The sequence below is a fragment of the Pipistrellus kuhlii genome, unplaced genomic scaffold (genome assembly GCF_014108245.1).
Source record: "Pipistrellus kuhlii isolate mPipKuh1 unplaced genomic scaffold, mPipKuh1.p scaffold_m20_p_5, whole genome shotgun sequence".
NCBI classification, from domain to species: domain Eukaryota; kingdom Metazoa; phylum Chordata; class Mammalia; order Chiroptera; family Vespertilionidae; genus Pipistrellus; species Pipistrellus kuhlii.
Window position 1 is genome coordinate 15,584,774 of NW_023425551.1, and position 11,207 is coordinate 15,595,980.

The window sequence follows — 11,207 nt, forward strand, 5'->3', positions numbered from 1 at the left end:
TAAAAGGGCAGTAAATTAGGGTTTGGCTAGTGTTTGCTGACTACTGGAGCCAGCACAAACATTTACTTGAGGCTTTTAAATCTGTAAGGGTACCCAATGGTTAGGTACAGTCATTCTGAATCTGAAAAAGCAAACAAGGCCACTGAAAAGGTTTCTAAATAAAGGGGATGAGGGTGGGGGCACATTTCCTTTGTTTTCTCCAAGTAAACAATACAGATTTTAGAAATGCAAAAAATTTGACTCTCAGTAGTATTGATCCTTATAAACTATTTCAGTGCTTTATAAAAATAATAGCAACTCATACTTTTTGAAAAGTCCACACACAGCTTTTAGACTACTTCATTAAAAAAAAAAAAACACCACAAAGAAAAAGAAAAAAGGCCCAGACTTAACTGTGAAAACAGAAACGAAGTTAATCTGCAAAAAATATTTAGCATTCTGTTATATAAAATATAAACCCCACATCTCTAAATAAAATGGCAAAGACAGAACCTTTGTAATTCCCTACCACAGTAATATGAGAGTGGTAGTTCAGAGCAAAGCCTGATGTTAAACATAACTATACAATATTACTAATTACAGAGTAATTTTACCAATAAATATTTTGGTTGAGGACTGCTTTGTCATCTTTGCAAGTATTTTTAGTTGAAAGCAAGTGGTTGGGTAGTACACATGGACATGGTTATGATTTTTAAAAATCTATTTTTAAAATCTGGTGACTGGATCGGTTTTCTAAATTCAATTCTTTAGAACTGGCAATTTAGAAAGGGTAAACCACAAGAATGTTACGTTAAAAAAGCAAAGGACCTAACAAGTTCACCAACTCAGATCAGCACAAAGTTAACCTGAAAACCTCCAAGCGCTCACAGATCTAATGTAGTCACTAAATATAAAGACTGTACTTACTCTCCAAACACTGTAAGACCTATCTGAATTTCCTCGTTTTATGCTTACATAGTTATTTTTCTGGTGGGCCTCTCTTCAGATTTGTTCCCTAAATCTGAAAATGTGCTTCTTTCTACTTGGAATTCAATTTCAGATTTTAATATACATACCCAGCTGTATACATACCCAGTTCAATACACAAACCTAGATGAAAATATTCCGTAACAGCTTAAATTTTTCATACAAGTTAGGTATAATTTTACTGAAATAAAATTCTAACTTTGGCAGAAACCGGTTTGGCTCAGTGGATAGAGCATCAGCTTGGGGACTGAAAGGTCCCGGGTTCGATTCAGGTCAAAGGCATGTACCTTGGTTGCTGGCACATCCCTAGTAAGGGGTGTGCAAGAGGCAGCTGATCTATATTTCTCTCTCACTGATGTTTCTAACTCTCTATCCCTCTCTCTTCCTCTCTGTAAAAAATCAATAAAATATTTATTTTTAAAAAAATTCTAACTTTGTTAAATGATTATTCTTTTTATGGCTTTTAATCATTGTAAGTATCCCTATCCAATTTAGATATCAAGAATTTGAGGTTGGGGGGCTCAACTCAGCCACATCTTTTCTCTGGAAGTTCTTTGCACACTGGGCTCTAGCTACTTCAACCACGGGTAAAAGATTAAAGAACTGTTATGACTAGGTCTTTCTTAAAGAGGGATGTTTTAAAAGGGAAAGAAACTGTCCCTTCCCGTTCCTCTATATGAGCAGCCTCTTGTTCTCAGCAGTCCTCCTGCACACAAGACCACTACTGACTTCAGCGGGAATTCTGCCCAAGAAGTGGGGAAGATAGCATAGGATTGAATTAGCCTTAAATCCATGCCATTGTTGCAAGCCATCTCCACTTGTACAGTTCTCTAATAACCTCCAAGAGCAGATATCTAAGGGTTGATGGTAGTTCTTAAATTAAACCATAGGACTGATCACTCAAGCTGGCAGGTGACACAGCCAAGCTCTTCGAAAGTCGTGTCAGTCTGCTGAATGTACAGGGTTCACCCTTGTCACAATTCAAGATTGCATTGCAATGCAACTCCATCAGTGGCTGCAACAGCACTCCAGTGATTTCCCACAGCCATGAGCCAAAGAGGGCTGAACCAGTTCAAAGACTGAGAAGTCTAAATCCCAGCTCCTGCGGCCAAAACAAAAAACTGCCTCAGTTTCCCTCGAGTGTGAAATGCAAGGACACCGACTAAAATGCTAACTCTCAATACAGTAGTCTGGATATATAAAATGGATTCCAGTGAAAGAAGAACAAAAACAAGGGGGAAAATAAAGAGTGAATGAAGAAAAGGGGAAGCCATAACCGGTTTGGCTCAGAGGGTCAGCCTGCGGACTGAAGGGTTCTGGGTTCGATTCCGGTCAAGGGCATGTACCTTGGTTGTGGGCACATCCCCAGTGGAGTGTGTGCAAGAGGCAGCTGATCAATGATTCTCTCTCATGGATGTTTCTAACTCTCTATCCCTCTCTCTTCCTCTCTGTAAAAAAAAAAAAAAAAAAAAAAATCAATAAAATATTTTTTTTTAAAGAAAAGGGAAGAATAAAGAGACAAAAAGAAAAAGAAGCTTTAAATAACTAACAAGAAGACACCTGGCACACACATGCCATTGCAGATGCAAGAGGTTCAAGAGACAGGAAGCGATGTGATTCCGAAAAGGGAAAATACATCCTCAGCTTTCCTAGGTCCCCCCCTCCTCCTCCCCAAGGGCTCCTAAAGACAGGGCAGCGGTTGTGCGGAGGGGGGGGATTCCATTTAAGGCGTCCTCCGTCCCTAGGGAGGGCCCCATTCAGAGACCCCTCCCAAAAATAAGAGACTCCAGGCCAGAGTTCTTCTAACTTCACACACACACACACACACACACACACACACACACACACACACACACAAAACCACAGCCCTGACCTCAGAGATTAGCGATCTTGGGAAGCTTAAGGAGGGACGCCTGTCTGCAGAAGTCCCAGGCGGCTACGGGGACAGAGCCCGGGGACGTGGTCCCGGACGCCCATCCCACCTCCGCCCGCTTCTCCCCCGCGTCCTTCCCCAGCGGTCCCCCTAAACGTGCTCCCAAGCCTCTGCCTCCAGCCCCCCTAAACGTGCTCCCAAGCCTCTGCCTCCAGCCCCCCTAAACGTGCTCCCAAGCCTCTGCCTCCAGCCCCCCTAAACGTGCCCCCAAGCCTCTGCCTCCAGCCCCGGAGGAGGGGGGGAAATGCCACCCGTGGGAAGAGGGCCTGGGCGGGTGAAGGGTGAGGATCTGCGCTCCAAACGTGCGCCGGTCCCGGCATCCGCGCGGGCGGGCGGGCGGGCGGGCGGGCGCGCGGCCCCCGGCCCCCGCGGCGCCCACGCGTGCGGCGGCCCGGGAGGCGCGGCGGCGGCGGGGCCCGCGCTTCCTCTCCCCGATCACAGCCCGCAGGCCGCCGCGGCGGGTCCCGCACAGCGCCGGGCGGGCGGCCGGCCGGTACCCGCTCTCCTCCCGCCGCGCCCGGATGGAGCCGGATTCCTCCTCCGGCCGCTCCGCGGGGTCCGGGATGCGCGACCCCGAGCCCCCGGCGCCCGGCGGAGCCCGCACAGCCCTCTCCCCGTGCCCCTGCCTCTCCCGGCTACGGCGAGGCTTGGCCCCGGCCCCCGGGAGAGGGGACGAGGGGTCCTCAGGGGAGCGGAGAAGCGAGTGTCCGGCTTGGAGCCACAGGACCCGGGCCCCGGAGAGGGATCGGGGTCCGGTAGACCCGGGGGAGGACAGGAGAGGGAGAGCCACAGAAAAAAACCCAAAGCCGGCCGCCCTCCCCCCCGGAGGGACCGTCCCGCCACCGCTTCCTGCCTGGGATCAGCTTCCCAGCTGCTGCCGGAGGACAAATCCGAGCCACCCCTGCAGCTCCGCAGGGACCCGTCCGTCGGCCCTGGTCCCCCCGCCTCGGGCCCGCCATTCCGCCGCCTCCTTACCCGGACACCGCACCTCCGGAGCTCTCGCCGCGGGGACCGGTCCTGCTCCAGCCCCAGCCGCCCGCCCGCCTCCTCCTCCCTGCGGGTAGGTTTCAAATTGAAATTCCCTGGCTGGGGCCGTCCGCGAACTCGGGACGCCGGCCCCGCCCCCTCGCGGCGGAAGCCCCTCCCGCGCCCCCGCCGGACGCGCCCCCCGGCACGAAAACCCCCCTCGAGCCTGACCACGCCCCCTCCGGGCCACGCCCCTCATCCCAGGTCACGCCCCCGGCCCGGCGCTGGCGGCCCCTCCCGCGGGGTTTCCTGGGACTGGTCGTCTGGTACCCCAGGCTGGAGGGACATCAGGTCCTCCACGCTGCGCTGGATCACGACTGCTAGTGCCTGTGTGCAAAGCATTCTTACCTCACGAGTTCCAAACCTCATACGCCCTCGTATCAACTTTTAAAACTTATTTTTCCCCAAGTAAAATCACTGACTACACGTTTATTGAACACCTATTGAGTAGCAGGGGAGGCTAGGCCCCAGAGGCCTGGGAATTAGGACTCCTGGGTCCCTCTCAGCCTAGAGTGGAAGTGGTCACAGAAAGGGCATTGGAGAGGAACTGTTTTTCTTCCTGTGGGAGGAACAAGAGGAATTGGGGAAACCCCAGGGAGGAGGGGCTTTTCTGCTGAACCTAAAGTGTGAGTAGGATTTCTCCAGGCAGAGGCCTGGGAGCTGGGGCTGCACAGCAGGACATGGCTCAAGAGGCTAGAGACCTAGATTGAGGCCAAGTTTGGAAAGCACATACACAAACACACACACACACACACACACACACGCACACATTCACACACACACACACACACACACACACACACACACACATACCTCCTTCCCAGTCTTTTGTGTAATTACATACTCTGGAATTTTACTTATTTCATCTTTTCTGAATGTGGCATGGCCAACAGGATGTGCAGGTCATGGCCTCCAGCATCTGCACCTCTTGTCCTTTGCTTCCTCTCACTGCTATTGAATGAAGTCTTTAGTGACTCCACCTTAGCCAACATAAAAATCTTCCTTTCTTTCCGAGGCATAACCTTTTCAAAAATTAACAATACTGAATGAAACCTCAGTTACAATGCCTTCCCTGGATAGGATGCTTTTCGGTTAACAAAGCACATTCACCTATTTTATCATTTGATCCTCACAATAGACTTATGAAGAAGGCAGGACAAGTATTATCTCCATTACATCAAAGAGGAAATTAAGAGTTGAGAAGATAAATTATTTGATAAGGTCCTGCTAGTAAGTAATAAAATAATAATTACTACCATTTATTTGTGTGTTCTACGTGCTAGAGACATATGTTAAGTTATTTCATTCCCCATATGCTAAGTGCCCAAGTTAAACTTAATAAGATTCGCTGATACAGAAAGAAAACCTGATTAGATAGCAGTACTGGTAAAGAAAAGCCATGAATTTAATAAGACAATACTATTGGCAACTTTGAGACAGATTTACAATAAAACTTAAAAAACCTAAGCTTCAGGATCCCTTATTTTCATAAGTTGCCTTGAAACTAACTGTATATTTATCTTAATTTTTTTTTTTATTAAAGAGAATCCCGAAAGTCTTATAAGCTTTAGGACCCATAAAACCTTCATCTATTCCTGATGGAAACCCTTTAAAATGCTAATGCAAAATAGTAACATAAATGTAGGCATAATTAATAAAACATAAAATATGCCTTTACCATAGGAAATGATATCCTACTATATTCTCTATTAAAGCATGTGAATCACTTCCATATGCCACCTTTTAAGAGGAATATTGACAGGCTAAATTATATCCTTAAATGGGTGACCTTGCTAGCATGGAAACTAACAAGATTTCACCTAAAGAGATGATTAACAGAGATGGAAAGGTTGGTATCAAATTCTAAAGGTTACTCTGTGGAAGAAGAATTAGAATCTGTATTTTGGACACAGTCTTGCATGGCCCCAACTTTTCAGTGGAATGGAGCTGATTCGGTGAGCACCTGGTAAGAACTGAAGGGAGAAAAATAAAGTTACAGGAGCAATAAGGAAGTGAAGAAAACAGATGAAACTTGGTACCATACAGATGTCGACAAACAACAGGTGGTAATCCGAGCAAGCAGGGAGGTCTTAACAGGGAAAGAAGGGTTTGGACAGACAAGTGGGACAAAGTCCTGAGCAGGTGATATCCAGTGATGTGAGCAAGCTGGAGCACTGGCATCATGGGACAGGGCTACCAGGCTGTGGGGCAAGGCCAGAACATTAATCTCCAGGAAAAGAGACTGATAAAAGCAAGGCTGCGTCTTCCCACTAGATAGAATAGAGTAACAGGCAAGGAACTGACACAAAGTCAAGAGAGGAATCCAGATACCAGCCTGAGAGTCACGACATCCAAATTTATCATTGCAGCATTGATTCTGAGCAGCAACACCAAGCAAAGCCTGGAGATTTGAACTATAAATTTACCCAGAGCCTCCTTAGTGCCCTTTCTTACCCACTCATTGACATAAGCAGCTCTTTAAAAATCTGCATCTCACTGTACTGGTGATTCCTTTTTCATCTTTGTGACTTTTGGGTGCCAAGCTCAACCAGGAGGGAGTGTTAGAGTGACTCTGGATTCACAACCTGTCCTTTCTCTATGTGGTCCACAGGCAGGAATACCTGACAATACACTCTCATGTTCCATCTGATTGCAGCAATCTCAAGCATTGCTGGAAATCTATGCATTCCCAGTTCCATTGCCATAGGGAAAAAAAAGATGCCACAGAAATGCCTACAGGAGTAACACGATCACCTGGCCAGCCCTTGGAGCTATGTTCAGTTATCTGTGGCTACATGACCTCAACACTTAACGACAGTCATTTTATTGCTCATAATTCTTTGGAGTAGGCATTTGAGCAGGGATCAACAAGATGGCTCTATGTGGTGTCTGCTGGGAGGCACAACTGGATGAAGGATCCAGGATGGCCTCACTCACATGTCTGGTAGCTGGTGCTGCCTGTTAACTAGGAGCCTAATTCCTCTTCCATATTAACTCTTCTTCTCTTCTTTCCCAGGGTGTCTCTCTCTTCTCTCTCTCTCTCTCTCTCTCTCTCTCTCTCTCTCTCTCTCTCTCTCTCTCTCTCTCTGCATGTGGTCTTTCTGTAAATATATTTTTATTGATTTCAGAGAGAAACATCAATTATGAGAGAAGTACCATTGATAGGTTGCCTCCTGAGCCCACACCCCAGGCATATGCCATGACCAGAAATTGAACTGTGACCTCCCAGTTCATAGGTTGACACTCAACCACTGTGCCATGCCAGCTGAACTCCACGTGATCTTTTTGCAGGATAACCCAGTCTTTTTTACATGGCACCTGCTTCTGAGAAGATAAAAACAAAAGCTACAAGGCCTTTCATGCTTAGGCCCAGAAGTCACAGCATCACATATCAATTCTGTTGGTCAAATCAAGTCAGAGAGCCAGATCCAATTCAAGGAGCGGGAGTCATAGACTTCACCACTTGATAGGGAGAGTAGAACATGTGTGCAGAGAAGAAAAGCATTGTTGGCAGCCACCTCGGTAAACATTTCACCACAGAAGCCATGTTTTTCTAGTCTTATATCTAGTGCCCTTAAGCAAGCAACCCATCTGCAGTAAAGTTTTCCACAGATATTTTTTCCCCTCAAAAGTTAAGTGTCCTTTTCTATCTAAGTCACACTAAGTGATAATAATCTCCTTTTGAAAGGCCACTCCCAAATATTTATCACAGCAGGTATAAGCATCTGGAGCCTGCCAAACCAAGGTATCTCCTTGATTTGGGTTGGAGCTGCGCCATGCACATAGCCCTGCGTCAGCTGGCTCAGTGAAAGAAGAGAAAGAAGCCAGGCATGCTGGTTCCCGTAGCTGCAGCAGAATCTCCACAGTTGCTCTCCATGGGATCTCATGGCCAATTGCTCCCCAGAGCTAAAAGCAGAAATAGAATGAAGTCCAATAAAAATCCCCCCCAAAAAAGTTACATTTGGAAAGGGTAAAACAAAGATGTATTATTTCAGTGTAACAATCCGAATGTCGTTTCGTACCAGGCCTCATGCCGTGCTCTGGATATTCAAGAATGAATAACACTTTGTCCCTGCTGCGGTGGAGTTCACAGCCTGGTAGATAATAAAGCTGCTTAAAAGGAATCAGGAATTGTGGTTTCTATCTGTGCCCTGAAATAGTCCTCACTGCCTAGGACAGACAGCAGTCCTTGCCATTTTATGTAGAGTATATGTGAAATATGAGGATAAAACTATCTTTTGATATCAATATAAAAGCATCATTGAGTCAGTACCATTTTGTCGCAATTTAATTCAAGCAATAGCATGAAGCAAGTTTATAAAAGTTTTATCTGACTGTAATTCTCAGTGGTAAGTAAAGAAGGATCATAGGGGATTCCATGTGTGTCTGATCTTCAACAAGAAAGAGTTTACAGCCTGACTGGCATGCTCAGTGGTTGAGTGTCAACATATGTACGAGGAAATCACGATTCAATTCCTGGTCAGGATACATGCCCAGATTGTGGGCTCGATCCTCAGTTGGGGCATGCAGGAGATAACCAATCAATGATTCTCTGTGATCATTTATGTTTTCTCTCTCTCCCTTCCTCTTTGAAATCAATCAAAAATATATATTTAGAAAGAAATGAAGAAAGAGAGAGAAGAAAGAAAAGGATGGAAGGAAGGAAGGAAGGAAGGAAGGAAGGAAGGAAGGAAGGAAGGAAGGAAGGAAGGAAGGAAGGAAGGAAGGAAGGGAGGGAGAAAGAGAGAGAGAGAAAGAGAGGGAAGGATGGAGGAAGGAAGGGAGGAAGGGAGGAAGAGAGGGAGATAGAGTTTAGAACTTAGAGAGTCAGAAGGGAAGGCACTAGACTCATTCATTGGCATAAACCTAGAGACTAAGGAAAAGAGGAATCAGTGGAAAGAACCTTATGGGCCTGGTTCCTCATTTTGCAGGGGGCAGACAGATGGCCTGCTATGGCAAATGACTGAGACAGAACCCCAAACTTTCATGAAAACGGACTGGCCTGGGACTCACTCCACAGGCCTGTGGTCAACAGACCTGCAGTTGCAAAGCTCTTTCCCAAACAGTGACTGCAGAGAGAGCTCGGTCAGGTGAAAAAGAAATACTGTACTTTCAGTTCCCACTTAATTAGATGTGGGGATCGGGGAGGCAAAATGGCCCTGAAGCAGCGTCTTTGCACTTAGCTGGATAAGCAGAACTACCCCCACAATACCCTAGGAAACTTCTGATGTGGCGTGACAGTGAGAACCAAATGCTTCGGGCACAGTGTGAGGAACCTGATTTCTAAGTATCCTCGGCAAAGAGTGGTAAAAAGAATAAAAATAAAGAAGCCAACAACTGTAGTAGTAGCAGAAGAAGAGACTGTTGACTAAAAGCACCAAGAGAAAAATTAGATCAATCCCCTACATTATATGGGGTTTGCTGGCGATATTTACATAGCCCAGACCCGACTGGCTAGTTTGTATAATAGCCCCTGGAAATAACGGAGACAGTGAGATTGGAACTGGAATGTAGCAGTTTCTAAGCAAACAAATTCCTCTACTTGGCCATCTTAGGGGGTGGTCCTTCTTTTATTCAAAACAGATGTGTGGTAGAAAGTTGGTATTAACAAAAATCGCGTTTTTTGTGTTTTGTGGTGTGTGTTTTTTTTTTTCAACTTGGTTTTGTGTGGTTCCCAGAGGCACAACTTCCTCAGTGTGTTCTGCTTATTGGAACACACTTAGGAAGATAGGGATTTTCAGGTTTTGTGTATGCTATTGCTTCCTATGATCCCACCCTCTCCAGAGGAATATCTTCCCGGAGAGAACAATCGCTGAGAAGAAACACACAGCCACAAATCATGGCAAGGGACTACTCAACCAGCCATATGCTTTATGAAGCCAGGGACCCAGGCTGCTTCGTGTGCCACTGTATTTTAGTTCCAAGCACAGTGGCTCATGTGGCCTTCTTCCGCAAATACTTGTTGAAAAAAATGAAAGTGACCATTAAAAATGGGTGAGGTAACTTCTTTTTCCCCACATTTTAACAGATCTGGTTTTCAGAGAAAAACTCTTAGAACATACACCTAAAAATGATGGGTACCATACTTTTAAAACTTATTAAAATACATGGCTGAGCCTGATAGGTAAAATAATTGTATGAGGCCAAAATCTATGAGAATGAGCCAATTAAAAAAAAAAGGAGTGATGAAGTTATGCCCTGCATAAGAGCACCGAGTGACAGTGAAAAGGGAAGCAGGAGTTAGCCTACACTCAAGCGAGATGGCATTAGGGAACAATAGCTTAAGAATAATAAAAAGGAAGCAGATGAAGCTTTTTTATTTTATTTATTCAGTTAAAAACATTTATTTTAATTCAAAACCTACGTGTGTTTTATAGTGTTTGATAGAAAGACATTATAATGCTACAAAGCATTGCTAGAAGGACTAAGAAATGGACCACTGAAACACAACGAAATGTCCCAAAACACACCCACACATATATGGCCATTTGATTTATGGGAAAGGTGCCACTTCACATAAATAGAGAAAGGAGGGTCATGCCAATAAATGATACTGACTCCATTAGATAGCTTTATAAGGAAAGAAATGAATCTTGATTATATAGATTAACTAGAATATATAAAGAGCACAACAAATCAATAAAAATAAGCCTGAAAACTTAATGGAAAATGGGAAAAAGAAACATGGAAACTTCATAAAAAGAGAATACTCAAATGGTCAACATACATAAAAGAAGAAGTTCAATATCATTAGTGATCAGGGGAATGCACATCAAAATCACAGTGTTAAACCACTATATACCCACCAGAATGGCCCAAGTTAAAAAAGAATGATATACTAAATGATAAGGATGGTGAGAGTACACATTGCTAACGTAAATTTGGAAAACTGTTTGGCAGTATATATTAAAATTGAACATATGCACATCTTATGTCTCCAAAATTCTTTTCTGAGGAATATGTTTTAAAGCAATGGCTCCATAAATACACCAAGTTGGGAAATATTTGAGATCTTGCTCCCCAGCATATGTCATCAGTTTAGATCAACTCTATAAGATTTTTGTAAGTACACCAAGATAGGTATTCAATGTGCAAAGCAGCATTTTTCACAATAGTCCCTTTAACAGACTACTATAGTATATATATACATAAACAGTATATGTATGGTATATTCACAAAATCAGTTCTATAACAAAAAAGTGAATGAATTATAGCTACAAGCAAATATATATGTACCTCAAAATATAATACTGAATTTAAAAAGTCTAATACAAAAGAATAG

The 11,207-nt window shown here is 44.7% G+C and overlaps 1 protein-coding gene across 32 annotated transcripts in view; it reads right to left on the reverse strand.

The window, feature by feature from the left end:
* The window catches only part of EPB41L2 (erythrocyte membrane protein band 4.1 like 2), a 166,237-nt gene extending 162,238 nt beyond the window's left edge, over window positions 1-3,999 (reverse strand). For 31 of the 32 annotated variants that reach the window (XM_045573239.1, XM_036413439.2, XM_036413436.2 and 28 more), the window contains exon 1: window positions 3,875-3,999. The gene's annotated coding sequence lies outside the window, so the exon portion shown is untranslated. The remainder of the gene's footprint in view (window positions 1-3,874) is intronic. The other variant, XM_045573237.1, reaches the window with a different exon arrangement.
* Window positions 4,000-11,207: the final 7,208 nt, after the last annotated feature.